The sequence below is a fragment of the Triturus cristatus genome, chromosome 3_1 (genome assembly GCF_964204655.1).
Source record: "Triturus cristatus chromosome 3_1, aTriCri1.1, whole genome shotgun sequence".
Taxonomy (NCBI): domain Eukaryota; kingdom Metazoa; phylum Chordata; class Amphibia; order Caudata; family Salamandridae; genus Triturus; species Triturus cristatus.
The window spans coordinates 848,377,753-848,399,177 of record NC_140583.1 but is presented as its reverse complement, the minus strand read 5'-3'; the positions used below and the strand labels follow the sequence as shown (position 1 = coordinate 848,399,177).

At 45.3% G+C, this 21,425-nt stretch overlaps 1 protein-coding gene across 3 annotated transcripts in view; it reads right to left on the bottom strand.

The window, feature by feature from the left end:
- WIPF1 (WAS/WASL interacting protein family member 1) overlaps positions 1 to 21,425 on the bottom strand; it is a 481,960-nt gene that overhangs the window by 383,477 nt on the left and 77,058 nt on the right. For 2 of the 3 annotated variants that reach the window (XM_085645252.1, XM_085645256.1), the window contains exon 2: positions 4,025 to 4,123. The exons of the other annotated variant lie outside the window; for it this stretch is intronic. The gene's annotated coding sequence lies outside the window, so the exon portion shown is untranslated. The remainder of the gene's footprint in view (positions 1 to 4,024; positions 4,124 to 21,425) is intronic. 3 annotated transcript variants of the gene reach the window in all.

Here is a 21,425-nt window from a genome sequence, read left to right as displayed (position 1 = left end):
CTCCTCGCCAGAATCCGAGCCCACTGAAGTCTGCTCCCCTTGAGAGCCCGTTATGATCGCCGTCGCTGCCAGCGCCCTCCGCCTGTCATCCGCCATCTGTCCATCCCGCTCCGCTCTCTGAAGTTTGTTGCGCTTGCGGATACGTTGAGATTTCCGCACTTGGACCGGTTTCTGCCTCCCTTTTTCCTCCGTCCTTCCCCGGGCCGTGCCCGCCCGATACGACTCCAGCCATGTCCACGCTTCCTCAGGGGTCTGAAAGAAGTGGGTCGTCCCGCTCAGGATTACCCGCAGTTTCGCTGGGAACAGCAGGGAGTACTGTAGGCCCTCGATCCGTAGTTCCTTTTTTACGGCCAGAAAGGAAGCCCTGTTCTTCTGTACCTCCTGCGTGTAATCTGGGAACACCGTGACCGAGCTGTTGGCCACCTGGAAGGGGCCATTTGCACGCGCCTTCTGGATCAATAGGTCCCTGTCCCTATAATGCAAAAGCCTAACCAACATGGGTCTGGGAGGGCGGCCCTGCGCCGGCGGGCGAGCCGGGACCCTATGCGCCCGCTCCAGGGAGAAGAAGGGGGAGAGGCCCTCCGGGGCCACGGTCTTCCTGAACCAGTCCTCCATATATGCCACGGCGTCATCCCCTTCAACTTTTTCCGGCAGGCCCACCACCCTCACGTTATTTCTCCGATTGCGACCTTCGGCGTCTTCCGCTCGCCTCTCCAGTGTCGCCAAACGGCCCAGGATCTCAGCGATTTTGCGTTCTGCGGTCGCCGCCGCCGGCTTGAGCTCCCGGATCGCCACCTCGTTGTCTTTGACTCTGTCCGCCAGTTTGGCATGATCGGCCCGTAAGAGTCCCAGCCCAGTAGCAACCTGCGCTATGTCCTGATGCAAGGCCTCCTTGGTCGCCGTGATGGCCTCCAGGATCCCATCCAGCCGTTTGTTTAGGCGCCGTTCCTGCGCTGTGTCCCCCGGGTCATCTTGGGGTCCTCCATCTGCGGCCGATTCCGCCGCCCGGTCGTGCCTAGGGGGCACATGCGGCGCGACACCCTTCGTGGCCATCCCGCCCTGCACCAGCTCTAGTTCAGGGCCCCACCAGCAGGCAGGTCTAGTTCGCCGTCCGTCCACTCCGGGAGCGAAGAGCCAGGGCCCGGCACCCGCTCCCCGTTCTCAGTGTGCTCCTCGGGGCGGTCCGCTCCCCCAGGGCCCGGCAGCCCAGCAGCTCAGGGCCCCCCCGCTCGTATCCAGCAGGTCGTCCTCGCGCCAAGGCCACCCGCCACCAGCGCACGGGTCCTCCGCGGCTTCACCCAACGACAGCGCACACAGCGCGGGCTCACCACCTTCCTGCTCCTGCGCCGGGGTCGCTCCCGCTCAGTTCACCCCAATGGGTCAACCTCACCTCCGGGGGGGGGGGCGCCTCCACGCGGTCCTCAGGCCCTCCGCTCCGCAGCTCTCCCGCAGCCCAGCGCTGCTATCTCTTCAGGCCGCCATCACCATCCATCACCACCAACGGGCGCGAGTCGTCCGGCTCCGCCGCCAGCTCCTCCGCAGCTCTCGCTCTCGCCCCCTCCGCAGCCCAGCTGCCGCATTCGCCCGCTGGCAGGCGCCTTGCTCCGGTGTCCAGCGCCGGCTCCGCTGTCCCCTCCGTAGTCTGTGTCGGGTGCCCCGAGGGGGGGAGGGGCCGGCGGGATCCGTCGTCACCGCTACGGCGGAGAGCGCCGCGCCCCAACACCGTGGTCCCGGAGCCCCGGGCAATAGGCGATCAGCCCAGCTCCGCTACACCATCGGCCGGCGGCTCCGCGGTCACCAGCCTCCGTCTGGGGTTGTTTATTCTCCTCCGTCTGGGGCCGCCGCCATCTTGTGCAGCATATGCCGTTCGTCCCGCTCCGTGTCCCGGCTCTAGCACCTCGCCTGGGCCCCCGCCGTCTCGTGCGCGGCGTCCACCGCCGTCCCGGTGCTCAACGCAGCAGGTTCGCGCCAGCTGCGGTGCGTGTTGGCCGGAGTTCAGGATAAATATCGGGGATTAGGCACGGAGCTGCAGGCTCACGCCGCCATCCCGATCGGCTTCCAAACCACGCCCCCCTTCAAACTGTGTTAAAGGATATTTTATCTGTGGATCGAGCTTCCTCTATTCCCTGGTTGGTCTATGTGAAACCGTCTTTTAGCGAGTTGGATTGGGCGATATTGTATGATTCACAGATCAGTGCAAGACCTTCTCTAAATCTAGATTAAAGGAACTCTTTATTGCCAAATGTACTCAAGAAAGATGGTTAGAAAAATAAAAGCTAAATTTCAGTCACTAGTTATCAAGCACTGCCATCTGTGGCATTTGGGCACTCATCTTATCTATCTTTTGTTTCTAACACTATGCACCGTTTTGTACTGGTAAGGTTTAGATTGAACTTTATTCCTCTAATGGTTGGCTATCCTGCACATGCATATTCAGTAAATCAGTTGTCCTAGTGACGGTCTTTCCAACCATTCTACATCTCATATTCTATTCTTTTGCTCATTTTGGAAGGTTGAGAGGAAAATATTTATCATTCCATTGTTGAAGAAATTTAGCTTGCGGTCGCACAAACCAGCTCTTGCAATAATACAACAATTGAAATCGGCATACATATGTTTCATGACCGCGTATTTTTTAATAGCTGCTTTAAAGACTAAAAAGGCGTATTCCTCGAGGGGTCTGCTCTAACTGTTTGTAACTCTTTGTTTATAGCAGTTTATTTAAACTAAGTGAGCCAAAGAGTATTGTTTTTCATTCCTATTTGTGCATTTTGTTTAATATTTATAGATACCAGGTTATTATAACTTTTAACTTTAAATTGGCTGTTTTTATTTTGAATCATTGCCTTTTAATAATATTTGTACTGGTGCTATAAATGGATATTTTAACCATCGAGCTATTGTATATAAATTGATTGGATGTGATGGATTTTTATTAGATGAATACTACTTATGATTTTATGTACTTTTATGCATTTCTTTAAATGCGAAATAAAGTTGATGATGAGGCTGATGATGATGACTGTCAATGTTCTGCATCGGACTGTGGAAATCTGAAATAATTTCAGTTAGCATAAGCTGAAGCCATCTTGGTTGTGGCATCCATTTTGTTAGCTATGAAATTCTTCCGTCTTCACTGTTGCTTGCTCTTCTACTCTGCTTAGGTAATCAGCTTTAGTTAACTCCTTCTGTACTGAGCCAAAGCAATGTATGTGCTGAGAAAAGGCATGTAGCTGCTAAAATGCACCTGGTTAAAGATGTAACTGTCAACTGTTTTCTACTGTTGTAAGCAGTTCTGTTCTCCCTCCCACTTTGCTGACTAACTGATTACCCATCTGCCCATGTCTGGCTGCAACTATTCCTGTGTAGGCTTGTACCTTCTATTTGTAACTACATGCTTACTCTGCAACAAACTCTGTATATACGCACCATGGTCTGTGTATTCAATGTACTACTTCAGGCAGCACTCGAGAGTGGTGTGTGGACGTAGTCCCACTCATGAGTGATTAATAAACTTGCTATTTGAATTCCAGCTTCAGTGTCAATCTCTATTTTGTTGGTCTATGGACCCGTGGACAGAGAAGGGTGACCCCTGCACCGGTGTGCACACTAAAAGGCACATTTCCATAGGACCAGGCTCAAGCTCGCCTTATTGGAAGGGTTAAACTGGGATTAAGGGAACAGAAATTTGATTCAATGCTGCCCCAGCTAGGTTTGTATGGTTTATCGCACAACACATACATGCACCGAACCACAAATTGTTCTGTATGTCCATTTCTATGGAAGGAGGTATAATGCATCTCTGCAGCACCTGGAGATGAGGACACTGTGCGTAAAGTGCTAACTAGTGGTCTCGCTCATGCACATCTCATGCATCACAAATTAATCTACCTCTATGACAAAAGTTCTGCTCAATCATTACGTTTTTCCAAAACTGTAAACGAGGTGGCTACACCAACACCATCACATGTTTTCACAATGCTACAAAGAAAATAGTGGGAATTTATGAACATATTATCCATACCAAAGATGCACATATGAAGACGTCCTCTCAAGTCTCTCTTGTTCTCTTTTGCTGGGATTCGTCCACTTAGTCCATTCTACTTTATACTTCCCAGACAATCTGTGAAGAAAAGAAGAACAGAAAGAAGAACTTAGGTTTCAAATTATGACTTTCTTGTAGATATTAATGTTATACCGGAACTCTTACTCGCGCTGGTTAGGCCTCTGCTGCCATAAAGGTCCTGTAGAGACTGTCAACATGTTACTGTTTAGCAGGAAGAAAACTAACTATGGATGTCACTGGAAGAGAATGACCTTCAATCCTTGTGTACATCTGGGCACACACTGTACGGCCATTCAATTCCAGGTGCTAATTGTGCACCCACTAAAAAGGGACACAGTGGTGTATCATGATTACCTAGATCGCACTGCATTCCAAGTTTCGGAACTTTGTGCCAGGTTTTACCTGGTGAAAATCGTGTGGGTAAACAGTTGTTTTTGGATGCATAATTCGCACAGTATCAGAATCCTGATTTGGGTTCAAACTCCCATTTGGGCTAACTGGGAACTGGTATGGCCCTTGAAATGAGAACCTAAGCAGCCAACTAAATATACCCGTCAGTAAGTTGTACCCCTAAATAGAACAGCCCTCTCCTCAAGATTGGAGAGAGTGCTAGAGGGGTAGTTCCAATTCAAATAAAAACGTTCTTACTTTGGCAATGATGCACTGTTGACTCACAAGCGTCTTACACATTTACTTAACAGATTAAACAATGTTTACGAGCTAAACCATGCACATTTTTAAATACAGCGGTTTACGGCATCTTTAATGTTTATTATAAACTGGGAAAGGTATGCAATGGAACAGTCACTATTTACCTATACACCCTAATTGCAAAAATCATAAACAGCAAATTCCATGCATATGTTCTACGATTGCCCAGTGTCATCAGTATTTTGGAAAAAGGGTTTTAAGATCATGTCAGGCCTCACACAACATTATAATTAAGTACAGGATGTTATAATTACCAAAATGTCTCCACTTGCTACTGTTTGTGGCCGTATAAATAAGGAAACACCAATCACCATGAGATGGAGAGTCTTTCAAGAGAAATTAATGTAACTGTCTATTAAACTAATCTCTATTAAGAGAAAATGAAATGGTGACAGGTACTGGCTCAATATTATCAAATTGTAATATAATCGTGCACTCCTCAGTACAGTTTAATTCTTCACGTTGGATTTGCATACCACTTTTTATTATTTTCTCTGCTACTCCTCCCCTACATTATCATATTACAAACATTCCTGAAAGTTGATTATCCTCTGAACTGACGAAATTCCTTTGGTTCTTGATTTGGATTTGTGCTTTATGAGGAAAAAGGTCAACAAGATATGTATTTACTGATAATTTTATTTATTTCCATTCCGTTTTTATATAGGTGAGCTACTCAAACGCTTAAACTTCTCGCAAGTTTCAAAGTGACCATCCTAATATTGGGTCTAGTGTCTAGCTGGGTGGCTAAACAGCCTGACTTTCAGTCCTGTGGGTTTACTTTCCACCCAGATGGTATTTTACTGACACGCCCAGCAAATGCCAGTAATTGTCAAATCCTAGCAAATAAAGATGCCCACATTTCTTTTAATAAGTGCTCAGAAAAAAGGATGAGGCTATTAAACACCCTCCCTAGACACCTTGTCCCCTTTACAGATACGGATGTTACTGCGACATTTGAACAAGGAAATTAGAATTAGGGGAATGTGGATGGAAATTAATGAACTATAGCATGCAATATCTAAAGAGCCCCTAACTGTTTCCATCTTTAGCAAAATAACTGGAGCCAAGCAGGGTAGCCTCCACCGAGGGACAATTACATGCGGAATCTGACCCTAAAGGGACAATTCGAAATACATCATTCCAACTGAAATGGATTATGTAGCTCATGCCGAAATTTAAGTTTTTAAGCACTACTGCCTCATAAAATGCTATAGGGTATTCTTTGCAATGTCGGGGTTAATGAGCCTCTTAAGTGATGTTGCAACTCTAAGTTGTTTTAAACCGCAGTAAGGAAAGCCCATACTCTATATCAAAATGACATCTCGGACATCGTGACCGATGGTCATGCCCCTTCCAGCGGCTTGCAGAAGATCCCCCCCTCTCGGGGTCCTTCGCCTTTCAGCAGGTGCCCCACCTATCGTTGCTGCCACTATGGGTCATTCTTTGTCAATACCGGAGTCCACCAAGTTGTGATGAATCTGCTCCCTTAACCTGCAGTTCCTCATGTTGCGACAAGTCTTAATCCCACTCCATTGGCCCTACATAAACACCCAGCACTCATGGATTATGGACCAGAAAATGAATTTGACGAGGCATGCGAGAGCAGGATTACAATATGCCCACTGGATCGTTCCTCTATTCCCTTTTCATTAACAACTTACTCCACCACTCCATCTGTTAAGATGACACTGAGGAGAAAGAATGCACAAAATATGGCAGACTCCTAATAAAAAGTTTAAAAACATCTGGGACAATGTAAATTAAAAAACCTCTGGCTGAGGCAGTAAGAAGAGGGTTGAAGACTGAGGTCTCAAAGATCAATCTTCAATCCTCTTCTCTGCTAACTAAACAACACCTCTCCATGTGTCATAATCTCCTCCTTTCAGCTTCTGATTATAAATTGTACTCCGGCACCACCCAAATAATCTTGTCCTTTCCAACTTCTATACCTCATACCCAGTCCCACATCTGCGACTGCCTCTCAGTCATCCATCACGGGATTACTTTACGATTGCTCATGATCAGCCTTTCCAAAATTGTAGACGCAAAGACCTGGGCACACGTAATTTGAGGTGTGATTCACAGTAAGGTATTGTTAGTATACACATCTGAATAGTTCATGATTTATTCAACAAGAGCAAACGACAACCAGCCAACACGTTTCGTCGCTTATGGAAATGTATATATACACACATATATCCACCAGAGTTTTTGGCTTTCCCGAGCCTCTTTGTTACGGCGGGCACACGGCAGGTGTAGCCACCCCCACGTATCTACAAAGAACCACTGTGTCAAACTCCTCGATGCGGCCGAAAAAACAAACAATGGAGCCGTGGCCTCAAATTCAAAATGTGTTTCTTCGTAAACACTAGGTCTGACGCGTTTCGGAATATATCTATCTATCTATCTATCTATAGTCAAAAGGTGGCCCCAGGTAAGGAAAGCCGTCTCAGAGGCATAGCTATCTGCAGCATAGGCCCCAGCAGCTTCAGCTCGCAATTTCTCCTCAGTATGCGGCTCAACGCGTTTCAGGCCACCGCCCTTGCTCATGAGCCTGACAGGACTGGAAATACAGCAACCACAAGATTTTGAACACCTGCTCTTTATTATCAAGAAGTCCTGCCCTAGTGGGCGTGTACTTTCACCTCACGGTGTTTATGCAACTGTAGCATTCTGGTTACAGCAGTCAAAAATCAATGATATCCCCAGTGGGTTGGTGCCAAAATTCCCAGTCCAAACATTAAAATTCCCAGTGGTGAAGGATAAAGGAAAGAATCTCTGCTGGCATCCGTCACCCCACGCTTGCAGAAACCTCCGCTCCTAAATGACATCCGGAATCTGCCAGGCGCCAGGATCCGCTTTGATGCGGCGGGCTTTCCTTGCGGCCGGGCATGGCCACAAATATAAAGTCAAACGGTTGCCCCAGGTAAGGAAAGCCGTCTCAGAGGCATAGCTATCTGCAGCGCAGGCCCCAGCAGCTTCAGCTAGCAATTTCTCCTCAGTATGCGGCTCAACGCGTTTCAAGCCACCGCCCTTGCTCACGAGCCTGACAAGACTGGAAATACAGCAACCACAAGATTTTGAACACCTGCTCTTTATTATCAAGAAGTCCTGCCCTAGTGGGCGTGTACTTTCACCTCACGGCGTTTATGCAACTGGTGCATTCTGGTTACAGCAGTCAAAATCAATGATATCCCCAGTGGGTTGGTGCCAAAATTCCCAGTCCAAACATTAAAATTCCCAGTGATGAAGGATAAATGGGTCGCTGTGAGAATGGGAGAATCCAATCTTGTGGGTCTCGGTAATGGTAGTGGAAGCAGTTTTCCATTTTAATCAACCCACTGGGGACATTAATAACTTTTTATCAACACGAACACGGCAGCACCCACTGTGGACTTACAATGTGGAAACTACCAGTACCATGAGGCAATGCTGCACACGCCCACTGTGGCAGGACTGGGAGTGATTTAAATAAAGGAGTTCCACAATGGCTGCCATGACTTCGTTTGTGCCAGTGAAAAAGGACAGAGTTACTGTCCAAAACGCGTTTGGCTTTTGATGAAAATGTGTCGGTCCACCTGTTTACCTCGGTGGCACGGAAAAAATGGGTGGAACTGACGTCAGCACGCCGACGAGGTCCTCTTATGGCTCCCATGACGTCATACGGTGTCCCGAGCGGAGCCGTGCTATTATGACATCGTCATTGGCGTGGGAGAGCTAGGAAAGATTTTCCGTGGAATGCTGGAGCAGGGGAAATTCACCTAAGTGTTCAGGCTAGGCCTTTGGGAGCAACTGTTTAAACCAGGCCACGCGGACACTTTCACAATACAAAAGCCGGAAATGCACTTTTCGGTAAAAAAAAAAAAAACACATTCCTTCCTCCTAATTTATCAAAAAAACGACTCACTGAAGAACAGGTGCCAGCTTCGATCCATAAACAGCCGTTACAACGAATGTTTTACTTCGCGATACCATTACAATACATGCATTACCACGCATGCGTTGTACATCGCAAAGTCATTACTACGCATTTATTTTTTAGAACGCATGGTCATTTACCACGCATGCCTTTACAACTAATTTTGTTGTAAAGGTTTGTATGGTAAATGAACATGAGTTCTAAAAAAATGTAGACGATCCACGTCGTTATAAGGAAACAGAGGCTGTTCCGTTTCCTCACAACGACGTGCACCGCCCCTCAGAGACGATATGAAGCAGGAACCATGAGGAGAGAGGAACCACGAGGAGTGAGAGGTAAGGGGGATTGGGCATTGGGTGATGGTTACTTTTCTAGGGTTTAGGGTAGTGAAGTGGTGTTTGTGTAGCGTAGGGGTTCATGCTGGGGGCAGTGTTTTAGGGTTTAGGGTAGTGCAGTGATGTTTGTATAGTGTAGGGGGTCGTGCTTGGGGTAGATTTAGGGTTTAGGGTAGTGCAGTGGTGTTTGTGTAGTGTAGGGGGTCGAGATGGGGTAGTGTTTTAGGGTAGTGCAGTGGTGTTTGGGTAGTGTAGGGGGTCGTGCTGGGGTAGTGGTTTAGGGTAGTGCAGTGGTGTTGGTGTAGTGTAGGGGGTTGTGCTGGGGGTAGTGGTTTAGGGTAGTGCAGTGGTGTTTGTGTAGTGTAGGGGTCAATCTGGGGTAGTATTTTAGGGTTTAGGGTAGTGCAGTGGTGTTTGGGTAGTATAGGGGGTTGTGCTGGGGTAGTGGTTTAGGGTAGTACAGTGGTGTTGGTGTAGTGTAGGGGGTCGTGCTGGGGGTAGTGTTTTAGGGTAGTGCAGTGGTGTTTGTATAGTGTAGGGGGTCGTGCTGAGGGTAGATTTAGGGTTTAGGGTAGTGCAGTGGTGTTTGTGTAGTGTAGGGGGTCGAGATGGGGTAGTGTTTTAGGGTAGTGCAGTGGTGTTTGGGTAGTGTAGGGGGTCGTGCTGGGGTAGTGGTTTAGGGTAGTGCAGTGGTGTTGGTGTAGTGTAGGGGGTTGTGCTGGGGGTAGTGGTTTAGGGTAGTGCAGTGGTGTTTGTGTAGTGTAGGGGTCAATCTGGGGGTAGTATTTTAGGGTTTAGGGTAGTGCAGTGGTGTTTGGGTAGTATAGGGGGTTGTGCTGGGGTAGTGGTTTAGGGTAGTACAGTGGTGTTGGTGTAGTGTAGGGGGTCGTGCTGGGGGTAGTGTTTTAGGGTAGTGCAGTGGTGTTTGGGTAGTGTAGGGGTCGTGCTGAGGGTAGATTTAGGGTTTAGGGTAGTAGAGTGGTGTTTGGGCAGTGTAGGGAGTTGTGCTGGGGCTGGTGTTTCAGGGTTTAGGGCAGTGCAGTGGTGTTCGGGCAGTGTTGGGGGATGTGCTGGGGCTGGTGTTTCAGGGTTTAGGGCAGTGCAGTGGTGTTCGGGCAGTGTAGGGAGTTGTGCTGGGGCTGGTGTTTCAGGGTTTAGGGCAGTGCAGTGGTGTTCGGGCAGTGTTGGGGGGACGTGCTGGGGCTGGTGTTTCAGGGTTTAGGGCAGTGCAGTGGTGTTCGGGCAGTGTAGGGAGTTGTGCTGGGGGTAATGTTTCAGGTTTTAGGGCAGTGCAGTGGTGTTCGGGCAGTGTAGGTGGTCGTGCTGGGGCAGGTGTTTCAGGGTTTAGGGCAGTGCAGTGGTGTTCTGGCAGTGTAGGGGGTCATGCAGGGTCTAGTGTTTCAGGGTTTAGGACAGTGCCGTGGTGTTCAGGCAGTGTAGGGGGTCGTGCTGGGGCTAGTGTTTCAGGTTTTCGGGCAGTGCAGTAGTGTCCGGGCAGTGTAGGTGGTCGTGCTGGGGCTGGTGTTTCAGGGTTTAGGGCAGTGCAGTGGTGTACAGGCAGTGTAGGGGTCATGCTGGGGCTAGTGTTTCAGGGTTTAGGGCAGTGCAGTAGTGTTCGGGCAGTGTAGGGGGTCGTGCTGGGGCTGGTGTTTCAGGGTTTAGGGCAGTGCAGTGTTCGGGCAGTGTAGGGGGTCATGCAGGGGGTGGTGTTTCAGGGTTTAGGGCAGTGCAGTGGTGTTCGGGCAGTGTAGGGGTCGTGCTGGGGCTGGTGTTTCAGGGTTTAGGGCAGTGCAGTGGTGTTTGGGCAGTGTAGGGTGTTGTGCTGCGGCTGGTGTTTCAGGGTTTAGGGCAGTGCAGTGGTGTTCGGACAGTGTTGGGGGGCGTGCTGGGGCTGGTGTTTCAGGGTTTAGGGCAGTGCAGTGGTGTTCGGGCAGTGTAGGAGGTCATGCAGGGGATAGTGTTTCAGGGTTTAGGGCAGTGCAGTGGTGTTCAGGCAGTGTAGGGGGTCGTGCTGGGGCTAGTGTTTTAGGGCAGTGCAGTGGTGTTCGGGCAGTGTAGATGGTCGTGCTGGGGCTGGTGTTTCAGGGTTTACGGCAGTGCAGTGGTGTTCGGGCAGTGTAGGAGTCGTGCTGGGGCTAGTGTTTCAGGGTTTAGGGCAGTGCAGTGGTGTTCAGGTAGTGTAGGGGGTCGTGCTGGGGCTGGTGTTTCAGAGTTTAGGGCAGTGTAGTGTTCGGGCAGTGTAGGTGGTCGTGCAGGGGGTGGTGTTTCAGGGTTTAGTGCAGTGGTGTTCCGGCAGTGTAGGGGGTCGTACTGGTGTTTTAGGGTTTAGGGCAGTGACTTGGTGTTCCGGCAGTGTAGGGGGTCTTGCAGGGGGTGGTGTTTCAGGGTTTAGGGCAGTGGTATTCGGGCAGTGTAGGGGGTCTTGCTGGGGTTCTGTTTCAGGGTTTAGGGCAGTGGTGTTCGGGCAGTGCAGGAAGTCTTGCTGGGGGTGGCGTTTCAGGGTTTAGGGCAGTGCAGTGGTGTTCGGGCAGTGTAGGGGTCGTGCTGGGGCTGGTGTTTCAGGGTTTAGGGCAGTGCAGTGGTGTTTGGGCAGTGTAGGGTGTTGTGCTGCGGGTGGTGTTTCAGGGTTTAGGGCAGTGCAGTGGTGTTCGGGCAGTTTAGGGGGTCGTTCTGGGGGTGGTGTTTCAGGGTTTAGGGCAGTGTAGGGGTGGTGTTTCAGGGTTTAGGGCAGTGCAGTGGTGTTCGGGCAGTATAGGGGATCGTGCTGGGGTGGTGTTTCAGGGTTTAGAGCAGTGGTGTTCAAGCAGTGTAGGGGATTCTTTCAGGGGGTGGTGCTTCAGGCTTTACTGCAGTGGTGTTCTGGCAGTGTAGGGGGTCGTGCAGGGGCTGGTGTTTCAGGGTTTAGGGCAGTGCAGTGGTGTTCGGCCAGTGTAGGGGGTCTTGCTGTAGGTGGTATTTCAGGGGTTAGGGCAGTGCAGTAGTGTTCGGGCAGTGTAGGGGGTCGTGCTGGGGGTGGTGTTTCAGGGTTTAGGGCAGTGCAGTGGTGTTCGGGCAGTGTAGGGGGTCGTGTCTCAGGGTTTAGGGCAGTGCAGTGGTGTTCGGGCAGTGTAGGGAGGCATGCTGGGGTAGTGTTTCAGGGTTTAGGGCAGTGCAGTTGTGTTTGTGCAGTGTAGGGGCTCCTGCTGGGGTAGTGTTTTAGGGTTTAGGGCAGTGCAGTTGTGTTTGTGTAGTGTCAGCGCATGCGCTGCGTCGCTAGGCGAGACCTAAAAAGCATTGCAGCAAGATGGCTTCCTGGATTGAAGTGTTGGCAGCTAATTAGAGCCAAGCTCGGGTTTGTGTTAGGTCCCGCCCAGATATAAAAAGATTTTTTTGCTTTAATATCTCAAAAACTACTGAACGGATTTACACCATTTAAAAAAAAAAAAGGTCGCTTTATGAACCAAGGCCTACCTTTTGGCCAAATTTGGAGTAATTCCGTTCAGCAGTTTCAGCTGTAACCGTGTCTAAAGTTTCCTATGGAAAATTGATTTTTTGACCTCTATTTTTTTAATTTCTCAGGAACTACTGAACGGATTTACACCACTTAAAAAAAAAAGGTCTCTTTCTGAACCAAGGGCTACCTTTTGGCAAAATTTGGTGTAATTCTGTTCAGCAGTTCGGGCTGTAGTCGTGTCTAAAGTTTCCTATGGGAAATAACATGGAGAAAAGGCGTTTTGGGACCACCCTTTTTTCTCGGCCCCCGCTTGGTGAATCACCCCGTAACTTTCAGGATAGGAGCTGACCAGAGCGGGACCAACGTTTTGAAAATTTCGCAAAGATTCGTCAACCGGCGCCAAAGTTATTGGGAAAAGAATAAACGCTTTTTGAATAGAAACAAAGTCCTAACTATAACTACCTACTGGAGGGAGGGGGGAAGGGAGAGAGTGTGAGTATATATATATATATATATATATATATATATATATATATATATATATATATATATATATATATATATACACACATACTTTTAAACTGCCATTTAAGTGTGGCAAAGTAAACATTTTGATTTTGTTAGGCCCACACTTTCCCTTTTAAAAAATAGAAGTCACCACTAGGGTAGCCTACAGAGCAGGGTGCGATGTATTTAAAAAGTGGGACGTGTTTTTAAGTTTAACATGTCCTGGTAGTGAAAAATTCTTAAAATAGTTTTTCACTGCTGCAAGCGCTACTCTCTCAGAGGATAACATTGTAGTTACCTTATTACATTTTATAAGTGCAATTCTCAAATGGGAATAGGCAACCCATTCATATTTGGTGTTTTTTTAATCACAATTTAAAATCCTAACTTATGTTGAAGTCAGATTTTAAATTATAATTCTGAAAATAGTACATAAATAGCAAAAGGCGCACCACAACCTCAAATTTAAATTTAACTCAAATTAAATTAGTCCATAAACATCAAGTTTTTTCTTTTCCAAATTGATCTTCTTTATTTTTCATTTGTTAAAATGACATTTAGGAACAGCCAAGGCAGCCGACGCGTTTCGTCCTCTTGGGACTTCTTCAGGGCTGCAAAAGTATATATATAAAACAATGTATAAATACCACGAATACCCACATACAATATATACAAATCCAACAAACATAATCATAAATCTTAAACAAATACAAAGAAGTGCTGATAAAAAGAGGAAGACAGAGGACAATATTAACTGTACATTTGAAGACATAAACAAGTTAAAAACAGGATTCTAAGTCAGTTAATCCTTGCTATTGATTTATGTTCAATAACCTTCGATATGAACAAGTAATCAACTCTCTGACATGTTTCTGGTTAATTAGTAATTCAAAACTGCACAATAGTGAAGTGCAACTGGTTTCTTTAAACCAAATCTCATTCCCCAACCAAGTTTGCATCGACCACAGTTAATTGGGTCAGAAAGGATTGAGAGTTTACTATCAACAGGCTCAATGCGGTTTCACAGGAAGCAGCGAGGAAAGGGGGGAGGTCCAAAGAAGTACCCACCGTAAGAAACAATGCATCTGTTTGTGTAATTCTTTCTTGGAAATTCTGAGATGTCATTCAAAATCACTGAAAAGAGGTCAAAATGGGAGGGCATTACTCAACGCAATGTCCTAGTGTTTGTAAATTACAGGATGTTTAAGGTACATCTTATGTTAATGATAACCTTAAAAAAGTTAAACAGGAAGCGGAGTATAAAGCGAAGCGAAGGAGTCATACATAAAATTTGATAGTACGAGTAAATAAGCATGTAAATTCTTATTCATGTGTCCCAAGTAAGCCCCTAAAAGACGTATAAAACTGTACAAGTAGACAAAGGTGCTAAGAGAGAACAACAAAAAACCCCATAGGGGTATATGTACTTACATAAATGGTATAATGGATAATTTGAATAGGATAATGGTCTGATTACGACAAGTTGCGAATGATCGTCCCGTCTTGTGATTAGGAGTAGAATATCCGATCAAAAGTATATCCAATGATAAGGATAGGAGTCCGAATCTTTAAAATGCCTAAAGTGAAAACACAGTAAACTAATAATCCAAAACAATAGTGCGTGTTGAGTGAATTCGACCAACCCACTCATAGAATTCTATATATGTAAACCCATGATTAAAAACAGAAAGAGTCAGGAAGAAAAGGATTGAGGGGTAACCTAATAAGTCAAAAGGGATATTGTAATCAACCTATTTGAGATTAAGTAAGCTTTACAAAGAAGGGATAATAAACAATTTATTACCAACCGTGATGTTTGGAGAGTAATAATTAAAGGCAAATCCCAGTGTTTAGCCTAAAGAATCTAGTTTATGTCACATTGACATGAGGAAATGCTACCAAGGTGCCACCAACCCTTAGAAACAAGCTCAATAAAAGTGTTTTTAGGTTTGTCAAACGGACTAATGAGTTCGATTATCTCAACGTTCACAAAGTAAGGCAGTATCAAAAGTTCCCACAGCACCTACCCGATTCCGCATCTTTCAAATCCTGGACGGGAACTAATCCTCTGGTTTTCCGTAGCACACGGGACTCATGCTCGTGTGTTTAAATAGTGATTGACCCCATGTAAACTCAAAACACCTGTGTCCCGAGCCTCGTTACCCAGATTCACGTCATAGCGTAGTAACTAAGAATAGTATGTAAACCCAGTGGCCATCTTGGAAGGGTAAACGGTAACGAGCATACCAATGTAGAGAACATATAATAAAAGGTATTACGATTGCTGACATTAAATAAAAGCGTACGACGCACAATTCCATTGCCGTACATCTAGTTGGATAATAATCCATTAAAAACATGAGACTACAGATTAGTCAACACTTCGTATAGGTTTAGGAGCGAGCAAACCAGCAGCCATGTTGGAATGGGCAAAATGTAAGAGTATCTGCTATCTCGGTAAGCTAATCCAATATCTCGCCCCCAATGTGTCTGAAAAATAAGAAAAAAACAAAGGACTGACTAGAACATCGCATCGGAAAAAACAAATCTTTGCTTCCCCGTAGCACGAGCTAAGTGTTTGATAGTCCACTCGAGCTGGCTACCAAATTGAATAGGTAGAATGTTCCTCTTTCAAAAAATGGAACCGATATCGGTGATTATTAGAATAAGAGAAAAATCAAAGATACTAGCGAAAATATTGTGCACCGGAGGCTATGGGTCCAAATCATATAGGTTTATACACAGCACATATCTCACATAAACAACAACGGTCTAACAGTGACACTAAAAAGAGCTAAGATTAAATATACCATGTCTTCTCCCAAACATGAGATCTATTACAAAAAGATAAAAAGGCCGATATATGTATCGGATATGTTCCAAATTATCAACTTATGTACATAATGTTATGAGGGATCGTTCTATAGTGTGAGTGTGTAACAAGTCATATGGACAAGACGATGTTTCTCCAGTTTGTAAATGGGGTCACCCAGTGGTATTCAACAAAATTAGTGACAAGGCCTGTCGTTCCAAGAGGAACCGACATGGTTAATGTGATTGTCATTGGTAAAAGAATAACCGGCAATACCTGTACTGTGAATCAACTTCAAATACAGAGGTCGAAGGTTGAGCAGTTGTAAGTAGGCGGCATGGGCTAGATTGTACCAAAAAAGCATGATAACCATAATAACAATGAATGAAAGCACTTAACGTGGCAGTTGTTAGGATGCCACAGTACAAATTTATATATGGTGACCGATAGATCCAACATGGATGTACGTAATACATAAACATTAGCATTTCCAAAGCAGCACTCAAGAGATAAGGTTTGGCTAGTCAACAAGATTGAGCAGTTGTAAGTAGACAGCATGAACTAGGCTATACCAAAGCAACAAAATAACAGTAATATTAATAACAGCAAATGAAAACACTTAACGTGGTAGTTGTCAAAATACACGTTACAGATTCATACATAATGACCAATAGGTATAGGAGTACATAATAACATGAACATTAGCATTTCCGGAGCAGAAATCAAGAGGTAAGGTTGGGTTAGTCGGCAATAATGTGAAGATGATACAAAAGAGTCATATGCTAAATATCTGGTCATCTGTAGTTAACCCAAGTTGTTCTTAATATAGTGATTTCTACAAGAAATAATGCATTTCAGATTCGGTGTTATGCCCCATTTCCACACATCGGAGCCTACATATCCAACCCGCCTCGTTTCGTCTTAATTCCAGCTCTCTATTCCCTCCTCTAGGGGATGATGGTATATGGTCTATCCCAAAGAACCACAGTTCATTTGGCTTGTGCCCTTTGTCCTGGATATGTGTAGTAAGGGGATACTTGGATTCACCCTTTACTGCCGCTCTTAGGTGTTCCTGTATCCTGGTCTTAAGTTCCCTTTTTGTGCTGCCTACATAGATGATGTCACATGGACAGCCCAGAATGTATGTGACAAAGGTTGATTTACACGTGATGGTATGCTTAATCTTATGTGTTTTGTCAGTGTTGTATCGGAACGTCCGTGTTCTATTTTTTCCCAGTTTACACACATTGCATTTCATGCATGTAAAGAAGCCCCCATTGCCCTCTGTCAGCCAGTTTGGAGGTTTGGGGGACGTTACAAAACTGGGGCATAGAAGGTTCCTCAGGTTTTGACCCCGTCTGTAGGTGACCCTGGGTGTCCTTGGGATTTCATCTTTTAAGCCCGGTATTTCACATAGTAATCTCCAATGTTTTCTCAGGATATTATAGATCCGATTACTATCTTTGTTGTAGGTGGTAACGAGAGCAGTAGTAGCTTGTTTCTTGCGTTCAGTACACGATGTTTTTTTCTCCAGAGTGCTTTCTCTTTTTACCTTGAGGGCCCTCTTCTCGATCTTATTCATGAGGGGCACAGGGTAACCTCTATTGATGAATCTGTTTTTGGTCTCCGTAACATTTCGGATAAAACCCTCCTGAGTGCTACAGATCCTCCTCATTCTTATCATTTCCCCAAAGGGAATGTTGTTAACAACATGTCGGGGATGAGCACTGTCGTAACGCAATACACTATTACAGGCAGTGCTCTTGCGATGTACCGTGCTCTGTATTGTGTTATTCTGTACAAAAAACTGGATATCCAGGAAATCAATCTTCTCCTTACTCCAGTTTATTGTAAATCTTATGTTGTATGGATTATCATTGAGGAAATGGAAGTAACTCATCAATTCAGGGACAGGTCCATTCCAGATGATGATGACATCATCTATGTACCTGCCCCAGAAAAGTATATATTCCATCCATGTGGAGGCATGGCGGCCCCAGGCGTGCACCCGCTCATACCAGCCCATGAACAGGCCGGCATAAGCAGGCGCAAACCTGGAACCCATGGCCGTACCCTGTGTCTGCTGAAACCATTCATTGTCGTGGAGGAAGTAGTTTTTGGACAGGATGATGTCCGTCATCTCCATTAGCATCTCATTATGGGATAAGTGGACAGCAGATCTTTGTCCCAAAAAGAATTCCAAGGCCCTAAAGCCAAATTCTTTTTTAATGCTGGTATAAAGGCTGGACACATCGAGGGTAGTAAAAACTAAGGTGTCCGTCCATTCCAAACCCTCAAGTTTAGATAGGATGTCCTTGCTGTCCTTCACATAAGCAGGTAGGTTTTGGACCAATGGCTGTAAGAAGCCATCCACATATTCCGATAATCTCTCCGTCGGAGAGTTAATACCGGAAATGATCGGTCGACCGGGTGGGAAAGGGGCTCCTTTATGAACTTTGGGCAGAATGTAAATGCACGGGAAAGTGGGTTCTCCGACAGCAAGGTATTCGTATTTCTTGCCATCAATTAGTCCAGTCTCCCGCCATTCAACTAGTTTGCCATTGATGTATTTACATAGAAATTTCATCGGATTGTGAGACAGTTTTATATAGCAATTTTTGTCAGCCAATTGCCTTTCAATCTCCCCCATGTAGTCCATTGTGTTCATCACCACCACGTTACCCCCTTTATCAGCTTCGCGGATGACCAGTGCAGGATTAGATCTCAAGTCCCTTAAAGCGCGATTTTCAGCTGTGGTGAGATTGTGTATTGTGTTGTGGATTCTAGGATGTGCGGCCTGGAGCCTGTATAGATCCTGGCTAACCCTTTCCCAAAAGACATCTATATTCGGGTGTGTGCCTGTCGGTATGAATTTGGATCTTTCCTTTAGACCACTGTTTATGGTGAGGTCCTCATCAATATTCAATTCAAAACGTAAGGAGTCTGTGTCCATTTCTGTTTCAAACTGTATAGACAACATGGATTTGAGAGCGTTAAATTCTGCAACTGTTTGTTCTGAACCCCCATGGTCTTGTTGGTTGTTAGTACACACAGGCCAGACTCGTGAGAAATGTTCTTTCAATTTTATTTGCCGCACAAATTTAAACAGGTCAACAAAAACATCAACATCCTTGCCTGATTGGGTTGGGCAGAATCCTAAGCCTTTGCTAAGAACAGATAATTCGCAGACTGACAGGTCTTTCTGGGACAGATTAACAATCCTCAGTTCCTCCATTGTAGTTTCCTCATTAGGGTTTAGTTCCTGTTCCCTCCCCTCCTGGATCTTGTTGACCTCTCTGAGGTCATATTTGTTGTGTTTTTGTTTTTCTCGCTGTTTCTGCCATCGCCTACCGCCCCTTCTTGTCCTTGGTCCTTTGGAGCTAACCTTCCCCCTACTCTCACCTTCTCCATTTCCAATAAAAAAGAAGAGGGTTGGATAGTCTTAGTCTGTATTGGTGTTACATCTTCAGGTGGTATGGAGCTAACTGAGGAGGAGACCGAAGACACACTACCCGCAAGTGATGAACCCAGTGTGTCTTCACGTTGCCTCTTCCCCTCTCCCACAGCCTTGATGTTATCATACTTGCGGGCAAAGGTATATACCCTACCATCCCTGTAGTCTTTATCATCTCTGCGTATTTTCTTCACCTTTTTATCCTTGAGATAGATTTGATAATCTTCAAGGATTTTGTTAAGGATCTCATAGTTTTTTCTGATTGCCTCCTTAGGTTCCAGTGTGGCTATATCTGCCTCTAAATCACTAATTTCCTGTTGTAGCTTCTTCCCTTTCCCTTCAGCGTTTTTAATGAGTATCCGCATCATCACAAATGAGGCGTCATGCAAGTTCTTCTCCCAGTCCTTGAGGTCATCAGTCTCAAGGTTTTCGAAGGTGGGAAAAATGAGGATTCTCAGTCCTCTGGGGATCTTATCATTTTCCATATATTTCTCAAGGGTTGTTCCGTCCCACCAACGAGCCATTTCGGCTTTTTTTAGTCTTTCCAGTTTTTGAAACTTACTTTTCAGACCCTCAGGGCTGGGGGTTGTTGTAGTTGGACCTCCCGCTTTAGAGCCAGTTGTAAACAAATCCTGTGCTAACTCATGTCTTCTATCCTTAAATTGGGCCATCTTATTCCAGACTCGAATTGGAGTTCACTGTCTTCCAATTCGTACAATTTACAATAAAATTAATTATTGGGGTTAATCCGTGCTAACTGGGGTGCAAATATGAATCAGAAGAAGCAAAGCCAGCGGTAACCCTCTGGGACAGCACCGGATTATCAATTACCCCTTGTATTGGTAGGTGATAAGTTCAAATTCACCCTGTGTGTGCGCTCTCGAATGGTACCCGCTAACACAATACCTCCCCAAATACTGGGGCAAAAATAGTACATAAATAGCAAAAGGCGCACCACAACCTCAAATTTAAATTTAACTCAAATTAAATTAGTCCATAAACATCAAGTTTTTTCTTTTCCAAATTGATCTTCTTTATTTTTCATTTGTTAAAATGACATTTAGGAACAGCCAAGGCAGCCGACGCGTTTCGTCCTCTTGGGACTTCTTCAGGGCTGCAAAAGTATATATATAAAACAATGTATAAATACCACGAATACCCACATACAATATATACAAATCCAACAAACATAATCATAAATCTTAAACAAATACAAAGAAGTGCTGATAAAAAGAGGAAGACAGAGGACAATATTAACTGTACATTTGAAGACATAAACAAGTTAAAAACAGGATTCTAAGTCAGTTAATCCTTGCTATTGATTTATGTTCAATAACCTTCGATATGAACAAGTAATCAACTCTCTGACATGTTTCTGGTTAATTAGTAATTCAAAACTGCACAATAGTGAAGTGCAACTGGTTTCTTTAAACCAAATCTCATTCCCCAACCAAGTTTGCATCGACCACAGTTAATTGGGTCAGAAAGGATTGAGAGTTTACTATCAACAGGCTCAATGCGGTTTCACAGGAAGCAGCGAGGAAAGGGGGGAGGTCCAAAGAAGTACCCACCGTAAGAAACAATGCATCTGTTTGTGTAATTCTTTCTTGGAAATTCTGAGATGTCATTCAAAATCACTGAAAAGAGGTCAAAATGGGAGGGCATTACTCAACGCAATGTCCTAGTGTTTGTAAATTACAGGATGTTTAAGGTACATCTTATGTTAATGATAACCTTAAAAAAGTTAAACAGGAAGCGGAGTATAAAGCGAAGCGAAGGAGTCATACATAAAATTTGATAGTACGAGTAAATAAGCATGTAAATTCTTATTCATGTGTCCCAAGTAAGCCCCTAAAAGACGTATAAAACTGTACAAGTAGACAAAGGTGCTAAGAGAGAACAACAAAAAACCCCATAGGGGTATATGTACTTACATAAATGGTATAATGGATAATTTGAATAGGATAATGGTCTGATTACGACAAGTTGCGAATGATCGTCCCGTCTTGTGATTAGGAGTAGAATATCCGATCAAAAGTATATCCAATGATAAGGATAGGAGTCCGAATCTTTAAAATGCCTAAAGTGAAAACACAGTAAACTAATAATCCAAAACAATAGTGCGTGTTGAGTGAATTCGACCAACCCACTCATAGAATTCTATATATGTAAACCCATGATTAAA